The sequence below is a fragment of the Schistocerca cancellata genome, chromosome 3 (assembly GCF_023864275.1).
Source record: "Schistocerca cancellata isolate TAMUIC-IGC-003103 chromosome 3, iqSchCanc2.1, whole genome shotgun sequence".
NCBI lineage: Eukaryota > Metazoa > Arthropoda > Insecta > Orthoptera > Acrididae > Schistocerca > Schistocerca cancellata.
This window is the reverse complement of record NC_064628.1, coordinates 510804990-510825152: the sequence shown is the minus strand read 5'-3', so window position 1 is coordinate 510825152 and position 20163 is coordinate 510804990.

Below are 20163 nucleotides of genomic sequence, written 5' to 3'. Positions count from 1 at the left end.
TTGTTTTCTGATGATGCTGTGGTGTACGGTAAGGTGTCGAAGTTGAATGACTGTAGGAGGATACAAGAAAACTTAGACAAAATTTCTGGTTAATGTGGTAAATGGCAGTTAGTTGGTTACTTTCATGTTCCATGTATCATTTTGCACGATAAATCGTCATGATGTCGAACGAGTCATTTTACATTCATACTGAAAATTAATTTGTACATCTATTTGCATTCCCGAAATGAAAACAAGATATACTGAATGAATTAGCAATTTCTACCCACCACCTTTTACACATTACAAACATAGAAATTATTCTAATGAGTAGAAGGAGTTGTCAAGGAGAAACTTTTTCAATTTGTTTTCAAATTTTACGTTGCTGTCTGTTAGAAATTTTATATCACTGGGTAAGTGGTCAAAAATTTTTGTTGCAGCGTTGTGCACCCCTTTCTGTGCTAAAGACAACCTTGATGTTGAGTAATGAATGTCATTTTTTCTTCTAGTATTGTAATTATGTACCTCATTGTTCCTTTTGGACTGTTGTGGATTATTTCCAACAAACTTCATCAAGGAATAAACATACTGTGAAGCACTAGTCAGAATGCCCAACTTCTTAAACATATGTCTACAAGATTATCACGGGTGAGCACCACATATTACTCTTACAGCACGTTTTTGGCAATGAAGACCTTCTTTCTTAAAGATGAGTTACCACAGAACATTATTCCATATGACATTACTGAATGAAAGTAAGCAGAATATGTCAGCTTACTGATTTCTCTGTCTCCAAAATTTGCTATGAATCTGAGTGCAAATGTGGCTGAATTAAATTGTTTTAGGAGTTCCAAAACGTTTTTTTTCCAATTTAAATTCTTATCATTATGGACACCTAAGAAGTTTGAAGTTCCCACCCTATGTATGATTTCATCACCATATGTTACGCTTATCACTGGTGCAGTACCCCTAGAGATGCAGAACTGAATACGATGTGTCTTTGTGAAATTTAGGGTGAGGCCATTCGCAGAAAACCGGTCAATGATACTTCTGAGAACTTTGTTCACCATTTCTTCCATTTCTGTATGTATACTGGGAGTGATTACAATACTGGTGCCATTTGCAAAAAGAACTAATTCTGCTTGTTTTACACTAGACGGTAGATCATTTACACATATGAGAAACAGTACTGGATCTAAGATTGAGCCTTGGGGAACCCCATACGTGATTTCTCCCCAGTCAGAATTATGTCCCTGGATTCCGTTGACTGAGTTACTACTAACTACAACTTTCTGTGTTCTTTTGGTTAGATATGACATGATCCATTGGTTGGCTATACCATCAGTCCCATAAAACCTCAATTTGGCTAGAAGTATACTACGATTCACACATTCAAATGCCTTGAATAAGCCACAGAAAATAGCTACCGGCGTTGTTTTGTTATTTAATGCTTATAATATCTAGTGTGTGAACATGTAAATGGCATTCTCAGTAGAGCAACTCTTCTGAAACCCAAATTGTGATTTTCTGAGTATATCATTGTTGCCAAAGTGAGATAATATTCTAGAATAAATCACCTTCTCAAAAATTTTGGAAAATGATGTCAGCAGTGAAAAAGGACGGTAGTTTCTGATGTCTCTCTTATCACCTGTCTTAAAGGTGGGTTTAACAACGGCGTATTTTAGTGCGTCTAGAAAAATGCCTCGAGTTAGTGATGCATTACATATTGCGGACAACACCAGACTTATTATATGGGAACAAATATTTAGTACTCTATTGAAAACACCATCAAAACCAAAAGAGCTTTTATTCTTGAGAGAATGTATGACCGTCTTAATTTCGGAAGTAGAAGTTGGTGATACATTCATATGATGTAATTTTATGAGAGTTACTTCTTCAGCTAGCTCTGAATGTAGAAAAATGTAGGTTAATGCGGATCAATGAGAAAAACAAACCTGTAATGAAACGATACAGCGTTAGTAGTGTTCTGCCTGACATAGTCACCTCACTTAAAAATCAGGGCGTAACAGCTTAAAGTGGCATGAAATGGAAGCAGCATGTGAGGATTGTTGTAGGTAAGGCGAATGGACGACTTCGGTTTATTGGGAGAATTCTAGAAAAGTGTGGTTAATCTGTAAAGGAGACCGCCGGCCGTGGTGGCCGAGCGGTTCTAGGCACTTCAGTCTGAAACCGCGCGGCCGCTACAGTCGCAGGTTCGAACCCTGCCTCGGGCATGGATGTGTGTGATGTCCTTAGGTTAGTTAGGTTTAAGTAGTTCTAAGTTCTAAGGGACTGATGACTTCAGATGTTAAGTCCCATAGTGCTCAGAGCCAGCCTGTAAAGGAGACTGCATATAGAACTCAAGTGCGACCTATTCTTGAGTACTCCTCGAGTGTTTGAGATCCGTACGAAATCAGATTAAAGGAAGACTTCGAAGCAATTCAGAATGGGCTGCTAGATTTATTATGGTAGGTTCGAACACACGTAACTGTTATGGAGATGCTTCAGGAACTCAAATGGGGATCCCTGGAGGGTAGACAACGTTCTTTTCGAGAAACACAACTGAGAAAATTTAGAGAACCGGCATCTGAAGCTGACTGCAGAACGTTTCTGTTGCCTTCAACATACATGCACGTAAGTATCACTAAGATAACATACGAAAAAGTAAGGCTCATACAGAGGCACATTGACAGTCGTTTTTCCATCACTCTCTTTGCGAATGGAACAGGAAAGGGAATGACTTGTAGTGGTACAGGATACCCCGCGCCGAGTGCCTTAAGGTGGACTGCGGAATACCTATATAAATGTGGATGTATATATGATGGAGAACCAGTGGTCAGAAAAAAGAGTTCAGATGTGCAAGGTCTTAATGTAAAGAGAACTCAAATAAAAGTGACCTTTTCTGAAAGTTGTGACGAGTTCTTGAATTTTCTGAAGAAGAGGGGGAGGGGGGAGGGTATGAAGGACTACTGAAAGGAGCAAAGAGCAACACGAAATAGGCATTCAAAAGTACGAAAAGTGATCATGCTACTGCTGGCCTTTTTCTCCAGATTTTTATATTTCTTTTTTGTCTGAACTTTGAATTTAACTTATTATATTACCTGTAAATATTCATTTAAAAACCATTTTATGTTTAAATAGCAAATATATACGTTAAAAATAGTGATGAAAATCGGAACACTTTCTTTTATATTTTTGTGTTAACACACTATTACAACTAAATTTTGTTATGTTTAGTAATTATAGGTACAACAAATTTGTTAAATTACTTAATGACATTTGTAGTGAAATATTAGCATTTTCTCCATTCCGTATGATCGAGAAGTTGTCCAGCTAGGTTTTCTTGAAAGATGGCATTCCTAAATTGGAAAGATGTTACAGTTTTCTTCGTACATGCAGATATATCGGCGAGAGCGCTACTGACACAGGTTCGATATAAAGCTATTCAAGATAATCTCCCAACAAAGAATTTTCCTGAAAATTCTCTTCAAAAAGCTTATAAATTTAAGAAAAAGGTGCCACGTTACGTCATGAATTTTTGATTTATTCTTTAAAATGGGTGTTAACCGATTTTGTCCATTATAAATGGTTTTCGTGAAAGCCTGCGACTGCGAAAACCATGAGTTTGTTTACAAATAAATTTTCTGCTACCCGTCACAATTTTGTTTTATTCATATTTTACACGACGCATTTCGGGAAATGATTCTCATTTTCAAGTGCGTTTCCTCAGTGTACTATGCCATTTTACATGATGCTTTTGATGTGTGAAGTTCTGCTTTGTTTTTTCGTCTTCATTGCAGTGCATAAAAAACATGCAGTTTTTAATTAATTATCGATTTCTAACAAAGTAGAACCTCACACATCAAAAACGTTACCTAAAAATCGCGTAACACTTGAAAAGGGAATCATTTCCCAAAACGCACAGTGTAAAATGTAAATAAAAGAAAATGATCACTGGCAGCGGAAAAGTTATTTATAAACAAACCCATGAGTTTTAACATTAGTACCAACATTATAAACATGTATTACTTAAGCACTGTTTGTGCGCTTTCGCTCTTTGACACGGTGGTCCCTTAATCAAAAGTTGTTTGGCTGTATCAGCAGAAACGGGAAAAAAATTGCAAACTGTTAGGAGTACGTCCTAGATGTCCGTTCTGAACTCGTACGAGTATTCGAGGAAGAGAATAACTCTTGCTAGATGGTAACAGTGTACAGAAAACTAACCATTTTTAGTTACGAGATTTATTATTAAATAAACGATATAAAATAATTACAGGACAAGTAATTCACTTGTATCACTTCCAAATTGCAAGCCCCACGTCTGTATCTCGGTACACGTAAACAGAATTGTAGAATAGCAATGTAAAGCGGAGTATGTACTGCATGAACAGAGGGAAAAGGAGGAAGTTTTAGAATAATGCCATTTTTTACGTTCTTATTGGTTTTTTACTTTCTCCTTTAATTATTGCATTCGTTTTAATACTGTGCCGAGCCAGTGTAGCAACAGCAAGCCAGTACAGGCGTACTGTCAGGTCATTATTGAAAGGTACATGATTGTCGTGCGAACCATGAAAGCAAGTGCGGTAACTTTGCCAATGGACTGTGCGGAGGTTACTAACAAGATCATATTCGATGGCAACATTTTAAACAGCTGCGGTGCGGAAAGCGCTAGTCATTACAGAAGACAGCAGCGAAGGTTAGTACAGGTTGTGCGCTCTGGTGTTCCTACTTGGAACTTCGAACTGAGAGTTTCTGCTCGAGTCCCAACACTCCTGCTCCAGATAGCGCTACTGTGCACCAGCGTCTGGTGAAGCAAAGCGAAATTTGTGATGTGACATTACCTTACTCTTGCATCGTGCAATTTAGCATCTTTTTATTTAAGATGACCATAAATCCCGTTCTTTTTTTTTGGATAAGTCACGATTTTTGTAGCTCTGTCCTGAATTTTTTCAAAGGTAGTCTCGGACACCTCTTTGTCACACAATTCTGAAACGATTTATTCTAAATTACATATTTATTTCACATGTATTGGTTCCATATTAGTTTTAGTTAAGATGACAAAACTGTTTGACGAGAGATTTTACTCTTACTAAAGAATAGCCACTGACATTGTTGCACTGAAGTTACAGAGCTGGTTTCTACCCGTATGTTATCTGTAAGAGCGAAATTATATCAGAGTGTATTGTGTATTATTGCATCAGATAAGTTGAGGGGTGGAAACAGAATTTTTACTGACGGGCGTGGGGGGGCATGGCACAATTGTGTTCAAGACACTGTCAGTGCAGTGAAATTATAAACTCAATTTCTCGTAACTTTTGTTTTACCTAGCTTAATGTAACGGTTCTCTCAAACTATTTATCCCAGAGCAATAGAATCTAACAGACAATTGTCTAACGCATGAAGTGAAAATTTTTTAGCTTCCTACCTGTATTACACACATCACAAAAAGCTTTGCATCGCCCCGCTTCCCAGAACTCCTGAAGATAGACGTTGACTGTGGATATTGTATTACAGACAAAGTCCCTTTGAGTGTTCGCAGATGTCAGTTAACCCGCCCAAAGATGTAAACAACTATGCATGAGCAGCGCCTATTAGACGGAGGGGTCCAACAGCCAATCATTTCCTGTCATTCCACCAGGAAGAAGGTACACGGCTCGTGTTGTCTGTAGTTCAACCATGCCTAGACAGTCAGTACCACGGTTCGATCGCGTCCGCATTGTTACCTTGTGCCAGGAAGGGCCCTCAACAATGGAAGTGTCCAGGCGTCTGGGAGTGAACCAAAGCGATGTTGTTCGGACATGGAGGAGATACACAGAGAGAGGAACTGTCGATGACATGCCTCGTTCAGGCCACCCAAGGGTTATTACTGCAGTGGATGAGAGCTACATCTGCATCTATATCTACATGGTTACTCTGCAATTCACACTTTAAGTGCCCGGCCATTCCACTCTCGAATGGCGAGTGGGAAAAAGGAACACCTAAATCTTTCCGTTCGAGTTCTGATTTCTCTTATTTTATTTTGATGATCATTCATCCCTACGTAGGTGGGTGTCGACAAAATATTTTCGCATTCGGAAGAGAAAGTTGGTGATTGAAACTTCGTAAATAGATCTCGCCGCAAAGAAAACCGCATTTGTTTCAGTGCCTGCCACCCCAACTCGAGTATCATATTAGTGACACTCTCACGCCTATGCGCGATAACACGAAACGAGCTGCCCTTCTTTGCACTTTTTCGATGTCCTTCGTCAATCCTACCTGGTGAGGATCTCATACCGCGCAGCAGTATACCAGCAGAGGACGGACAAGTGTAATGTAGGCTGTCTCTTTAGTGGGTTTGTCGCATCTTCTAAGTGTTCTGCTGACAAAGCGCAGTCTTTGTTGCGCCCTCCCCACAATATTATCTATGTGGTCTTTCCAATTTAAGTTGCTCGTAATTGTAATACCTAGGTATTTAGTCGAATTGACAGCCCTTAGATTTGTGCGATGTATCGTATAACCAAAATTAATCGGATTTATTTTAGTGTCCATGTGGACAACCTCGTAATTTTCTTTGTTTCCTTTGTTTAGTGACAACTGACACTTTTCGCACCATACAGAAATTCTCTATAGATCATTTTTTAATTGGAATTGATCGTCTGATGATTTTACTAGACGATAAATTACGGCGTCATCTGCGAACAATGTAAGGGAGCTGCTCAGATTATCACCTAGATCACTTACGTAAATCAGGAACAGCAGAGGGCCTATGACACTACCTTGCGGAACGCCAGATACCACTTCTGTTCTACTAGATGATTTGCCGTCTATCACTACGAACTCTGACTCTACCTACGGATTATGGCTCGGAGGAACCCTGACAACAACGCCATCATGTTGAATAATGCTTTTTGTGCAGTCACAGGACGTCGTGTTACGACTCAAACTGTGCGCAATAGGCTACATGATGCGCAACTTCTCTTCGGACGTCTAAATTTACATCTACATCTACATCCATACTCCGCAAGCCACCTGACGGTGTGTGGCGGAGGGTACCTTGAGTACCTCTATCGGTTCTCCCTTCTATGCCAGTCTCGTATTGTTCGTGGAAAGAAGGATTGTCGGTATGCCTCTGTGTGGGCTCTAATCTTTCTGATTTTATCCTCATGGTCTCTTCGCGAGATATACGTAGGAGGGAGCAATATACTGCTTGACTCTTCGGTGAAGGTATGTTCTCGAAACTTTGACAAAAGCCCGTACCGAGCTGCTGAGCGTCTCTCCTGCAGAGTCTTCCACTGGAGTTTATCTATCATCTCCGTAACGCTTTCGCGATTACTAAATGATCCTGTAACGAAGCGCGCTGCTCTCCGTTGGATCTTCTCTATATCTTCTATCAACCCTATCTGGTACGGATGCCACACTGCTGAGCAGTATTCAAGCAGTGGGCGAACAAGCGTACTGTAACCCACTTCCTTTGTTTTCGGATTGCATTTCCTTAGGATTCTTCCAATGAATCTCAGTCTGGCATCTGCTTTACCGACGATCAACATTATATGATCATTCCATTTTAAATCACTCCTAATGCGTACTCGCAGATAATTTATGGTATTAACTGCTTCCAGTTGCTGACCTGCTATTTTGTAGCTAAATGATAAAGGATCTATCTTTCTGTGTATTCGCAGCACATTACACTTGTCTACACTGAGATTCAATTGCCATTCCCTGCACCATGCGTTAATTCCTCCTGCATTCGTCAGATCCTCCTGCATTTCAGTACAATTTTCCATTGTTACAACCTCTCGATACACCACAGCATCATCTGCAAAAAGCCTCAGTGAACTTCCGATGTCATCCACCAGGTCATTTATGTATATTGTGAATAGCAACGATCCTACGACACTCCCCTGCGGCACACCTGAAATCACTCTTACTTCGGAAGACTTCTCTCCATTGAGAATGACATGCTGCGTCCTGTTATCTAGGAACTCCTCAATCCAATCACACAATTGGTCTGATAGTCCATATGCTCTTACTTTGTTCATTAAACGACTGTGGGGAACTGTATCGAACGCCTTGCGGAAGTCAAGAAACACGGCATCTACCTGTGAACCCGTGTCTATGGCCCTCTGAGTCTCGTGGACGAACAGCGCGAGCTGGGTTTCACACGACCGTCTTTTTCGAAACCCATGCTGATTCCTACAGAGTAGATTTCTAGTCTCCAGAAAAGTCATTACACTCGAACATAATACGTGTTCCAAAATTCTACAACTGGTCGACGTTAGAGATATAGGTCTATAGTTTTGCACATCTGTTCGACGTCCCTTCTTGAAAACGGGGATGACCTGTGCCCTTTTCCAATCCTTTGGAACGCTACGCTCTTCTAGAGACCTACGGTACACCGCTGCAAGAAGGGGGGCAAGTTCCTTCGCGTACTCTGTGTAAAATTGAACTGGTATCTCATCAGGTCCAGAGGCCTTTCCTCTTTTGAGCGATTTTAATTGTTTCTCTATCCCTCTGTAGTCTATTTCGATATCTACCATTTTGTCATCTGTGCGACAATCTAGAGAAGGAACTACAGTGCAATCTTCCTCTGTGAAACAACTTTGGAAAAAGACATTTAGTATTTCGGCCTTTAGTCTGTCATCCTCTGTTTCAGTACCATTTTGGTCACAGAGTGTCCGGACATTTTGTTTTGATCCACCTACCGCTTTGACATAAGACCAAAATTTCTTAGGATTTTCTGCCAAGTCAGTACATAGCACTTTACTTTCGAATTCATTGAACGCCTCTCGCATAGCCCTCCTCACACTACATTTCGCTTCGCGTAATTTTTGTTTGTCTGCAAGGCTTTGGCTATGTTTATGTTTACTGTGAAGTTCCCTTTGCTTCCGCAGCAGTTTTCTAACTCGGTTGTTGTACCACGGTGGCTCTTTTCCATCTCTTACGATTTTGTTTGGCACATACTCATCTAACGCATTATGTACGACGGTTTTGAACTTTGTCCACTGATCCTCAACACTATCTGTACTTGAGACAAAAGCCGTCCGCGGTGGTCTAGCGGTTCTGGCGCTGCAGTCCGGAACCGCGGGACTGCTACGGTCGCAGGTTCGAATCCTGCCTCGGGCATGGGTATGTGTGATGTCCTTAGGTTAGTTAGGTTTAAGTAGTTCTAAGTTCTAGGGGACTTATGACCTAAGATGTTGAGTCCCATAGTGCTCAGAGCCATTTGAACCATTTGAGACAAAACTTTTGTGTTGAGCCAACAGGTACTCTGAAATCTGCTTTTTGTCACTTTTTCTAAACAGAAAAATCTTCCTACCCTTTTTAATATTCTTATTTACGGCTGAAATCATCGATGCCGTAACCGCTTTATGATCGCTGATTCCCTGTTCTGCGTTAACTTTTTCAAATAGTTCGGGTCTGTTTGTCACCAGAAGGTCTAATATGTTATCGCCACGAGTCGGTTCTCTGTTTAACTGCTCAAGGTAGTTTTCAGATAAAGCACTTAAAAAAATTTCACTTGATTCTTTGTCCCTGCCACCCGTTATGAACGTTTGAGTCTCCCAGTCTATATCCGGCAAATTAAAATCTCCACCCAGAACTATAACATGGTGGGGAAATCTACTCGAAATATTTTCCAAATTATCCTTCAGGTGCTCAGCCACAACAGCTGCTGAGCCAGGGGGCCTATAGAGACATCCAATTACCATGTCTGAGCCTGCTCTAACCGTGACCTTCACCCAAATCATTTCAAATTTCGGATCTCCGTCAATTTCCTTCGATACTATTGCACTTCTTATCGCTATCAACACGCCTCCCCCTTCACTGTCCAGCCTGTCTCTGCGGTATACATTCCAATCTGAGTTTAGGATTTCATTACTGTTTACTTCTGGTTTCAGCCAACTTTCTGTCCCTAGTACTATACGGGCGTTGTGACCGTTTATTAATGAGAGCAGTTCTGGGACCTTTCTATAGACGCTCCTGCAGTTTACTATTAGCACATTAATATTGTTATTCCCTGTTGCATTTTGCCTACTCCTACCTTGCCGCGTCTCAGGAGGCGTCTTGTCGGGCCTAGGGAGGGGATTCTCTAACCTAAAAATCCCCCATGTGCACTCCACACGTACTCCGCTACCCTTGTAGCCGCTTCTGACGTGTAGTGCACGCCTGACCTATTCAGGGGGACCCTACACTTCTCCACCCGATAGCGGAGGTCGAGAAATTTGCACCCCAGATCTCCGCAGAATCGTCTGAGCCTCTGGTTTAAGCCTTCCACTCGGCTCCAAACCAGAGGACCGCGATCGGTTCTGGGAACGATACTACAAATAGTTAGCTCTGATTCCACCCCGCGAGCGAGGCTTTCCGCCTTCACCAATTCCGCCAACCGCCTGTACGAACTGAGGATGACCTCTGAACCCAGATGGCAGGAGTCATTGGTGCCGACATGAGCAACAATTTGCAGTCGGGTGCACCCTGTGCTCTCTATCGCCGCCGGTAGGGCCTCCTCCACATCTCGGATGAGACCTCCCGGCAAGCAGACAGAGTGAACACTGGCCTTCTTCCCCGACCTTCCCGCTATTTCCCTAAGGGGCTCCATCACCCGCCTAACGTTGGAGCTCCCAATAACTAATACCCCCCCCCCCCCCGTGTGCCTGCTCGGACCTTGCTGAAGGAGCAGCCACATGTCCACTCACAGGCAGAGCGGGCGATGCCACACGGCCAGCCTCCACATTGATCCTCCGCCTCGTGCGCCGCGAACGCCGCTGAACCCGCCACTCCCCTTGGGGAGAGGGTGGCCCAACCGCGCCCGGTACCCGCGAAGATGTCTCGACAGCAGTGACAGTGGGTGAAGCATGTAACACCTGGGGTGTACCTTGCGACGCACCAGACTCCCCTGAAGACGGCTGACCGCGGCCATCAACACGCTCAGCTGTTCGCGAACAGTGGCCAGCTACTCCTGCGTCCGTACACAGCAGTCACACATCCTATCCATCCTAAGGAATCAATTTACTGAAGAGAGTTAATCAACCTTTAACTAGACTGCTAATTCACTAAATGCGGCTGTTTATTCACTAAACTGTGGTTGCTAGCCACTTCTTGTAGAAAACAATGAAAATAGCACTACCTGTCTCTGGACTGTATTGAAAACAAACACTAGCACTACTGGCACTATGGTTGACTAAAGGGATTCTCTCTGACTGTATTCAAAACAAACACGAAATCTATGGAACACTATTAATAGCACCCGACAATTAAAGCTTCCTAAAAGCAAATACACACGGAAGAAGAAGTGACGAGTAAGAAAAATACAGTTAATACTTAAATTAAGGTAGCTCGCTGCACAGCAGACGTGAAGCAGACGGCAGTTACGTCCATGGCGAGGTCCATCTTTGCAACCACGATACCATGCAGCGCGGTACAGATGGGCCCAACAACATGCCGAATGGACCGCTCAGGACTGGCATCACGTTCTCTTTACCGATGAGTGTCGCATATGCCTTCAACCAGACAAATGTCAGAGACGTATTTGGAGGCAGGCCGGTCAGGTTGAACGCCTTAGACACACTGTCCAGCGAGTGCAACACGGTGGAGGTTCCCTGCTGTCTTGGGGTCGCATTATGTGGGGCCGACGTACGCCGCTGGTGGTCAAGGAAGGCGCTGTAACGGATGTACGATAAGTGAATGCCATCCCCCAACCGATTGTGCAACCATTTCGGCAGCATATTAGTAAGGCATTCGTCTTTATGGACGACAATTCGCTCCCGTGCACATCTTGCGAATGACTTCCTTCAGGCTAACGACATCGCTCGACTAGACTGGCCAGCATGTTCTCCCGACATGAACGCTATCGCACATGCCTGGGATGGATTGAAAAGGGCTGTTTATGGATGACGTGAGCCACCAACCACTCTGAGGGATCTACGCCAAATCGCCGTTGAGGAGAGGGACAATCTGGACCAACAGTCCCTTGATGAACTTGTGGATAGTGTGCCACGACGAATACAGGCATGCATCAATGCAAGAGGACGTGCCACTGGATATTAGAGATACAAGTGTGTACATCAATCAGGACCACCATCTCTGAAAGTCTCGCTGTATGGAGGTAAAACATACAATGTTTCGTTTTCATGAGCAATAAAAAGGGTGGAAATGATGTTTAAGCCGACCTCTGTTCCAATTTTCTGTACAGGTTCAGGAACTCTCGGAACCGAGGTGATGCAAAACTTTTTTTGATGTATATACGTATTTTTGGCATTTTCGTCTGCCAGGTCATTGATATGCAGCATGAATAGCGAGGGTCTCAACAGTTCCCTGGGGGCACAAATGAAGCAATGTCTTTGTGTTGTTGGCCTGTCTACCACAGTTCCTGTTTATTTTTGTACGCCAACGTCGTTGCCGCAGTGATAACATCGGTTCCCGTCAGATCACCGAAGTTAAGCGCTGTCGGGCTGTAGTGCTTGGATGGCTGACCATCCGGTCTGCCGAGCACTGTTGGCAAGTGGGGTGCATTCAGCCCTTGTGAGGCAAGCTGAGGAGCTACTTGATTGGGAAGTAGCGGCTCCGATCTCGTAAACTGACATACGGCTGGGAGAGCGGTGTGCTGACCACATGACCCTCCATATCCGCATCCAGTGACGCCTGTGGCCTGAGGATGACACGGCGACCGGGTGGTACGGTTGCGCTTTTCAAGGCTTGTTCAGACAAATTTTGTTTTGCCAGACACCTTAAGCTGTAATTTATTCAGATACCGTTGGTAAGAAAACATGTAATTTGCAAGAAGTGCTAAGTCCAGAACCGTCTGGAGCTTGTAAGTACAACAGAACAATTAGTAAATTAAATTCACTCTTTTATTCACAAATGTATTGATCACATTCGGTAGATTTATGGCAGTTAACCTGTTCCAACACCAATAAGCATCAAAAAATGGCTCTGAGCACTATGGGACTCAACTGCTGAGGTCATTAGTCCCCTAGAACCTTGAACTAGTTAAACCTAACTAACCTAAGGACATCACAAACATCCATGCCCGAGGCAGGATTCGAACCTGCGACCGTAGCGGACTTGCGGTTCCAGACTGCAGCGCCTTTAACCGCACGGCCACTTCGGCCGGCCCAATAAGCATCATCAGAACAACTAGCTTGTTACGAAAGTAACATTGCACAAGGGCAGTCGTGAGCCTAGACTTGAATAGTATGTTTAATGCCTGTTATTGTCTGGATTTCTGGAAATTGGAGCGCGCGCCATACGTTATGGTGTGTAATGTAAAAATTTGCACAACGAATAACGCAGGAAGACCATCATAAATGAACCATGGATGCCAGCCTTCCACAGATTATTAAAAGAAAGGTAGCAGTGGTATACAACTACGGAATAGACACAGAAAGATTATATATGCAGGCTGAAGCCTCGATGAAAATTTGTACCAAGGCCAGGATTCGAACCTGGGTCTCCTGTGCACTAGGTTGATGCACTAACCACTACGTCATCCTGTTATTGCACAACTGCACGAACTACCGTAGCACGCTCCCCTCCTCAATCCTAATTTCCATTCGCACTTCAACCCACTCGGTATTCTCCCTATACTCGAACAGCACTGCAGGGATTTTCCAACTATATTGGAATAGCACATCATCACCGAATGAAACAGGGGTTCTTGCCTCAAACCTACGCATAGGTGCTTTAATCGAATGAGACTATATGATTCGGAGATACATTCAAGTGTCAAACATCTACAATGTATACAGGGTGAATCACATAACATTTGCACCGCAAATATTGCGGATATGGAAAGTGCTATCGACGCGCCGTTTTCACAGAATGTGTTGGTAGCCAGGGGATCGCATTGTTAGCCAATAAAAAAGAAACCTAATAATTCTTCGAAAATGTATTGTTTGTGACAACACATCCTTTTCAAATGGAAAAATGCCTATTGACGTTAACAGACTATGTTGTTGTTGTTGTTGTTGTGGTCTTCAGTCCTGAGACTGGCTTGATGCAGCTCTCCATGCTACTCTATCCTTTGCAAGCTTCTTCATCTCCCAGTACGTACTGCAGCCTACATCCTTCTGAATCTGCTTAGTGTATTCATCTCTTGGCACCCCTCTTCGATTTTTACCCTCCACGCTGCCCTCCAGTACTAAATTGGTGATCCCTTGATGCCTCAGAACATGTCCTACCAACCGATCCCTTCTTCTGATCAAGTTGTGCCACAAACTTCTCTTCTCCCCAATTCTATTCAATACCTCCTCATTAGTTATGTGATCTACCCCTTTAAGCTTCAGCATTCTTCTGTAGCACCACATTTCGAAAGTTTCTATTTTCTTGTCTGAACTATTTATCGTCCATATTGCACTTCCATACATGGCTACTCTCCATACAAATACTTTCAGAAAAGACTTCCTGACACTTAAATCTATACTCAATGTTAACAAATTTCTCTTCTTCAGAAATGATTTCCTTGCCATTGCCAGTCTACATTTTATATCCTCTCTACTTCGACCATCATCAGTTATTTTGCTCCCCTAATAGCAAAAATCCTTTACTACTTTAAGTGTCTCATTTACTAATCTAATTCCCTCAGCACCACCTGACTTAATTCGACTACATTCCATTATCCTTGTTTTGCTTTTGTTGATGTTCATCTTATACCCTCCTTTCAAGACACCGTCCATTCCGTTCAACTGCTCTTCCAAGTCTTTTTCTGCCTCTGACAGAATTACAATGTCATCGGCGAATCTCAAAGTTTTTATTTCTTCTCCATGGATTTTAATACCTACTCCGAACTTTTCTTTTGTTTCCTTTACTGCTTGCTCAATATACAGATTGAATAGCATCGGGGAGAGGCTACAACCCTGTCTCACTCCCTTCCCAACCACTGATTGCCTTTCATGCCCCTCGACTCTTATAACTGCCATCTGCTTTCTGTACAAATTGTTAATAGCCTTTTTCTCCCTGTATTTTACCCCCTCCACCTTCAGAATTTGAAAGAAAGTATTCCAGTTAACATTGTCAAAAGCTTTCTCTAAGTTTGCAAATGCTAGAAACGTAGGTTTGCCTTTCCTTAATCTTTCTTCTAAGATAAGTCGTTGGGTCAGTATTGCCTCACGTGTTCCAACATTTCTACGGAATCCAAACTGATCTTTCCCGAGGTCGGCTTCTGCCAGTTTTTCCATTCGTCTGTAAAGAATTCGCGTTAGTATTTTGCAGCTGTGACTTATTAAACTGATAGTTCGGTAATTTTCACATCTGTCAACACCTGCTTTCTTTGGGATTGGAATTATTATATTCTTCTTGAAGTCTGAGGAATTTCGCCTGTCTCATACATCTTACTCACCAGATGGTAGAGTTTTGTCAGGACTGGCTCTTCCAAGGCTGTCAGTAGTTCTAATGGAATGTTGTCTACTCCCGGGGCCTTGTTTCGACTTAGGTATTTCAGTGCTCTGTCGAACTCTTCGCGCAGTATCATATCTCCCATTTCATCGTCATCTATCTCCTCTTCCATTTCCATAATATTGTACTCAAGAACATTGCCCCTGTATAGACCCTCTATATACTCCTTCCACTTTTCTGCTTTCCCTTCTTTGCTTAGAACTGGATTTCCATCAGAGCTCTTGATATTCATGCAAGTGGTTTTCTTTTTCCAAAGGTCTCTTTAATTTTCCTGTAGGCAGTATCTATAATACTCCTCGTGAGATAAGCCTCTACATCCTTACATTTGTCCTCTAGCCATCCCTGCTTAGCCATTTTGCACTTCCTGTCGATCTCATTTTTGAGACGTTTGTATTCCTTTTTGCCTGCTTCACTTACTGCATTTTTGTATTTTATCCTTTCATCAATTAAATTTAGTATCTCTTCTGTTGCCCAAGGATTTCTCAAAAATGGTTCAAATGGCTCTGAGCACTATGGGACTTAACATCTATGGTCATCAGTCCCCTAGAACTTAGAACTACTTAAACCTAACTAACCTAAGGACAGCACACAACACCCAGCCATCACGAGGCAGAGAAAATCCCTGACCCCGCCGGGAATCGAACCCGGGAACCCGGGCGTGGGAAGCGAGAACGCTACCGCACGACGACGAGATGCGGGCCAAGGATGTCTACTAGCTCTCGCCTTTTTACCTACGTGATCCTCTGCTGCCTTCTCTATTTCATTCCTCAAAGCTACCCATTCTTCGTCTACTGTATTTCTTTCCCCCATTACTGTCAATTGTTCCCTTATGCTCTCCCTGAAACTGTACAACCTCTGGTTCTTTCAGTTTACCCAGGTCCCATCTCCTTAAATTCCCACCTTTTTGCAATTTCTTCCGTTTTAATCTACAGTTCATAACCAATAGATTGTGGTCAGAGTCCACATTTGCCCCTGGAAATGTCTTACAATTTAAAACCTGGTTCCTAAATCTCTGTCTTACCACTATATAATCTATCTGAAACCTTCTAGTATCTCCAGGGTTCTTCCATGTGTACAACCTTCTTTTATCATTCTTGAACCAAGTGTTAGCTATGATTAAGTTATGCTCTTTGCAGAATTCTACCAGTTGGCTTACTTTTGTATTTCTTAGCCCCAATCCATATTCACCTACTACGTTTCCTTCTCTTCCTTTTCCTACTGTCGAATTCCAGTCTCCCATGACTATTAAATTTTCGTCTCCCTTCACTATCTAAATAATTTATTTTATCTCATCTTCCATTTCATCAATTTCTTCATCATCTGCAGAGCTAGTTGGCAGATAAACTTGTACTACTGTTGTAGGCGTGGGCTTTGTGTCTATCTTGGCCACAATAATGCGTTCACTATGCTGTTTGTAGTAGCTTACCCGCACTCCTATTTTTTTATTGATTGTTAAACCTACTCCTGCATTACCCATATTTTTGATTCTGTATTTATAACCCTGTATTCACCTGACCAAAAGTCTTGTTCCTCCTGCCACCGAACTTCACTAATTCCCACTATATCTAACTTTAACCTATCCATTTCCCTTTTTAAATTTTCTAACCTACCTGCCTGATTAAGGGATCTGACATTCCACACTCCGATCAGTAGAACGCTAGTTTTCTTTCTCCTGATAACGACGTCCTCTTGAGTAGTCCCTGCCCAGAGATCCGAATGGGGGATTATTTTACCTCCAGAATATTTTACCCAAGAGGACGCCATCATCATTTAACCATACAGTAAAGCTGCATGCCCTCGGGAAAAATTACGGCTGTAGTTTCCCCATGCTTTCAGCCGTTCGCAGTGCCAGCACAGCAAGACTGTTTTGGTTAGTGTTACAAGGCCAGATCAGTCAATCATCCAGACTGTTGCCCCTGCAACTACTGAAAAGGCTGCTGCCTCTCTTTAGTAACCACACGTTTGTCTGGCCTCTCAACAGATACCCATCCGTTGTGGTTGCACCTACGGTACGACTATCGTTGAGGCACGCAAGCCTTCCCACCAACGGCAAGGTCCATGGTTGATGGGGACCAACAGACTATAAATAACGTAAATTAGAAGGTCAGTGGTGTTTGATGCATGATTCTCCCGCGAGTTTACTAGATATCGCATTTTGAAATGTTTTGACACCGACACTTGTTTGTGCCATTCAACTTGCGTAGTTGCTAGATGCGATATTGTTACGTTTGGTTACGGATTGCTTGTGCGTTCCTTGAGTGACAGCCCAAACAGTAGGTCGTGAGCGGGCAATGGGATTTACCAGTGCAGAAAAAGTCTGCATGTTCATGGTGTGTGGAGAGTGTAGGAAGAATGTAGTTAATTCTTGTAGAGCGTATGCGGCAAGATAACCCAATACACGTCAACCACCTCGGCAGTTATTTATCAATCTCTTCAACCAGTCATGTGAAAGTGGTAGTCTAACACACAGAGAATGTAACAGAGGAAGTGGAATGAGTTAGGCAAGTGTCGTACGCACTCTTCATAGACAGAGGTTCCATCCCTATCACATCTCTCTCCATCAAGAGCTGCACGGAAACGATTATGAGCATCGTGTTAATTTCTGTACATGAGCGTTACGACAGGATACTCTAGATGTATCATGTATCTTTCTCAGTGAAGCCACATTTGCCAATCGTGGCCAGGTAGACCGCCGAAACATGCACTATTGGTCTGTTGACACTCCCCGTTGGCTTCGTCAGGTGGGACGTCGGCGTCCATAGACTGTAAATGTGGGTGACAGTGAACCATCATCTCGTAGCCCGTTTTTCACAGCGGAACACTGAACGCGCAGAACGCATTCCCATACAGGAAGAGAGAAAGATTGCTGTTTAATGGCTGGTATGGTGCCAGATTGTTACAACGTCCCTTTGTGCAGATACTTGAAAACTGAACTGTCCAGTTCCTTCGGGAAAACACGAGTGGGTGCTAGTATATCCATGAGTTGAGGGATGGCTTCAGAAAAAAAGAGTGTTGCTTTTCTCACTCCAGACTATTTAAAGCATAACCAAGCAAGCGTCTCTACAAAGGAAAGGAGAAATTTGTGAGTTAATGACCACCTTGGCGTCACTTTTATTGCGATGTGCATATCCGCAAACAGTTCTCAGATCTGTTTCCTGACAAGTTTCCTAGCACACAGAAAGAAGGCCTGCCTTGACGGAGGTGAGTGACATTGTGGTTGCAGCAGTGCCACCCAGGGCGAAGAGGTGCCTGTCTTCTGAAGTTCCACACCCCCACACCATCTGAAAGCGTAACCAGCCACATTTTGTGAAAGGATACAAAGGAGAGACCACCCACCCACTCGCGGCCGTGTTACCCGGAGGTGCGTTTGCTTCTCCACTCTTAAGTCGCGCTTGCAAGGAACATTCAACTGCAAAGTGGATACTTATTTATTTTATTCACGATTAAAAATTGCTGATAGATGTCTCTCAATCACAAGCGAAAGATAAAGTGTGAGGGGTGCTATTTACTTACCTCCTGCAGTTATTTATGTTACTCTTGAACTTTTTTCAACCCATGGCTGTGTGATACAGCAATCAGTGGTAACAATATGCAAGAACAAACAGTCTTCGTTGCAAAAATGAATTTTTTATTTTATTTATCCTCCAATTACGCGTTTAGCCTTATACAAGGCATCTTCAGGTTGGCCTCTGAGGTATCTGCAGAATAGCAGAATAGGACTGCGGAAAACCCAAGTCCCAAAACAATTTATTGGACTCACCAAATTGAAACAATAATACAATATCCAAAAGAACAACCGACTCGATCCCAAATGCGGATCGACACAAGTACAAAAAACCAATAATAATAATAATAATAACAATAAACGACCCGAATCTTCATGGGGAGCGAACACAAACAGTTCTACAACGTCCAGAGGTTCGTAGACTATACCAAGAGATCGGCCAGGTAGAAGAGGAGCCTGGACGTAGCTTCCGGGGGCTGCAGCTCTGTATCCTTCTGAGTGGGGCGTCTTCCTGCCTTTTGTCGGCAGTGCGTCGCCTTATAAAGCCCGTTGGCGGATGAATCTGCCAGAACTATTTACGATCACGTGCCTGGCGTAGCAAAGTAATTCCTCTGGTGAAGCTGTTGTGCAGGCTCCACGAACGGGTAGCGGTCCCTGGCGGCTGTTGATGGAGGCATACCGTGATGGTTGGACGCAATGTGGGATGCCGATGCAGTAGGTGCTACGATGTCCGAAGTGCGCGGCCACAGCAGCCCCGATTTTCCAAAATCAGGAAAAAATAAAACAAAGTTACTAGCAAAAAATAGTGTTAAAGCCCATAGGGTGCCGCGCATATTTATGTCCCAGCGAGAAACCACAGTGGTCAGAATTTAAAAAACATTGTGCGGTGTCCTATAAAATCTATAAAATAAAATATATAGGAACACGGCCGACAGAAAGTTCAGTGGCCAGTAAACAGTAAATACTAAAAGCCCAAAACTGCTTGACCCACTGGGATGTTGGTTCTCTTGTGCAGGTTCTACTCGTTCGCGCCACAGCGGCATATACTTTTATACTTATTGATTTTAAAAATTTATTTACTTTTGTTTATTATGACCATTTATACAAATATTTTACCCGCAGCTTTAAGCAAGATCTTTTATATTGCTTTACTGTTTATCATGTTTCTCCATGTGATTATGTCTGGAAACCTAATAGTTATCGCGACCCATCGCCTACATGTGCCATCTGCTATGGGCTGCTTATACTAGCCGTATACTTCTTATACGTTTCTATGCCCAGTGCTATGTGTACAGTAGGGAGCATGAGTAACT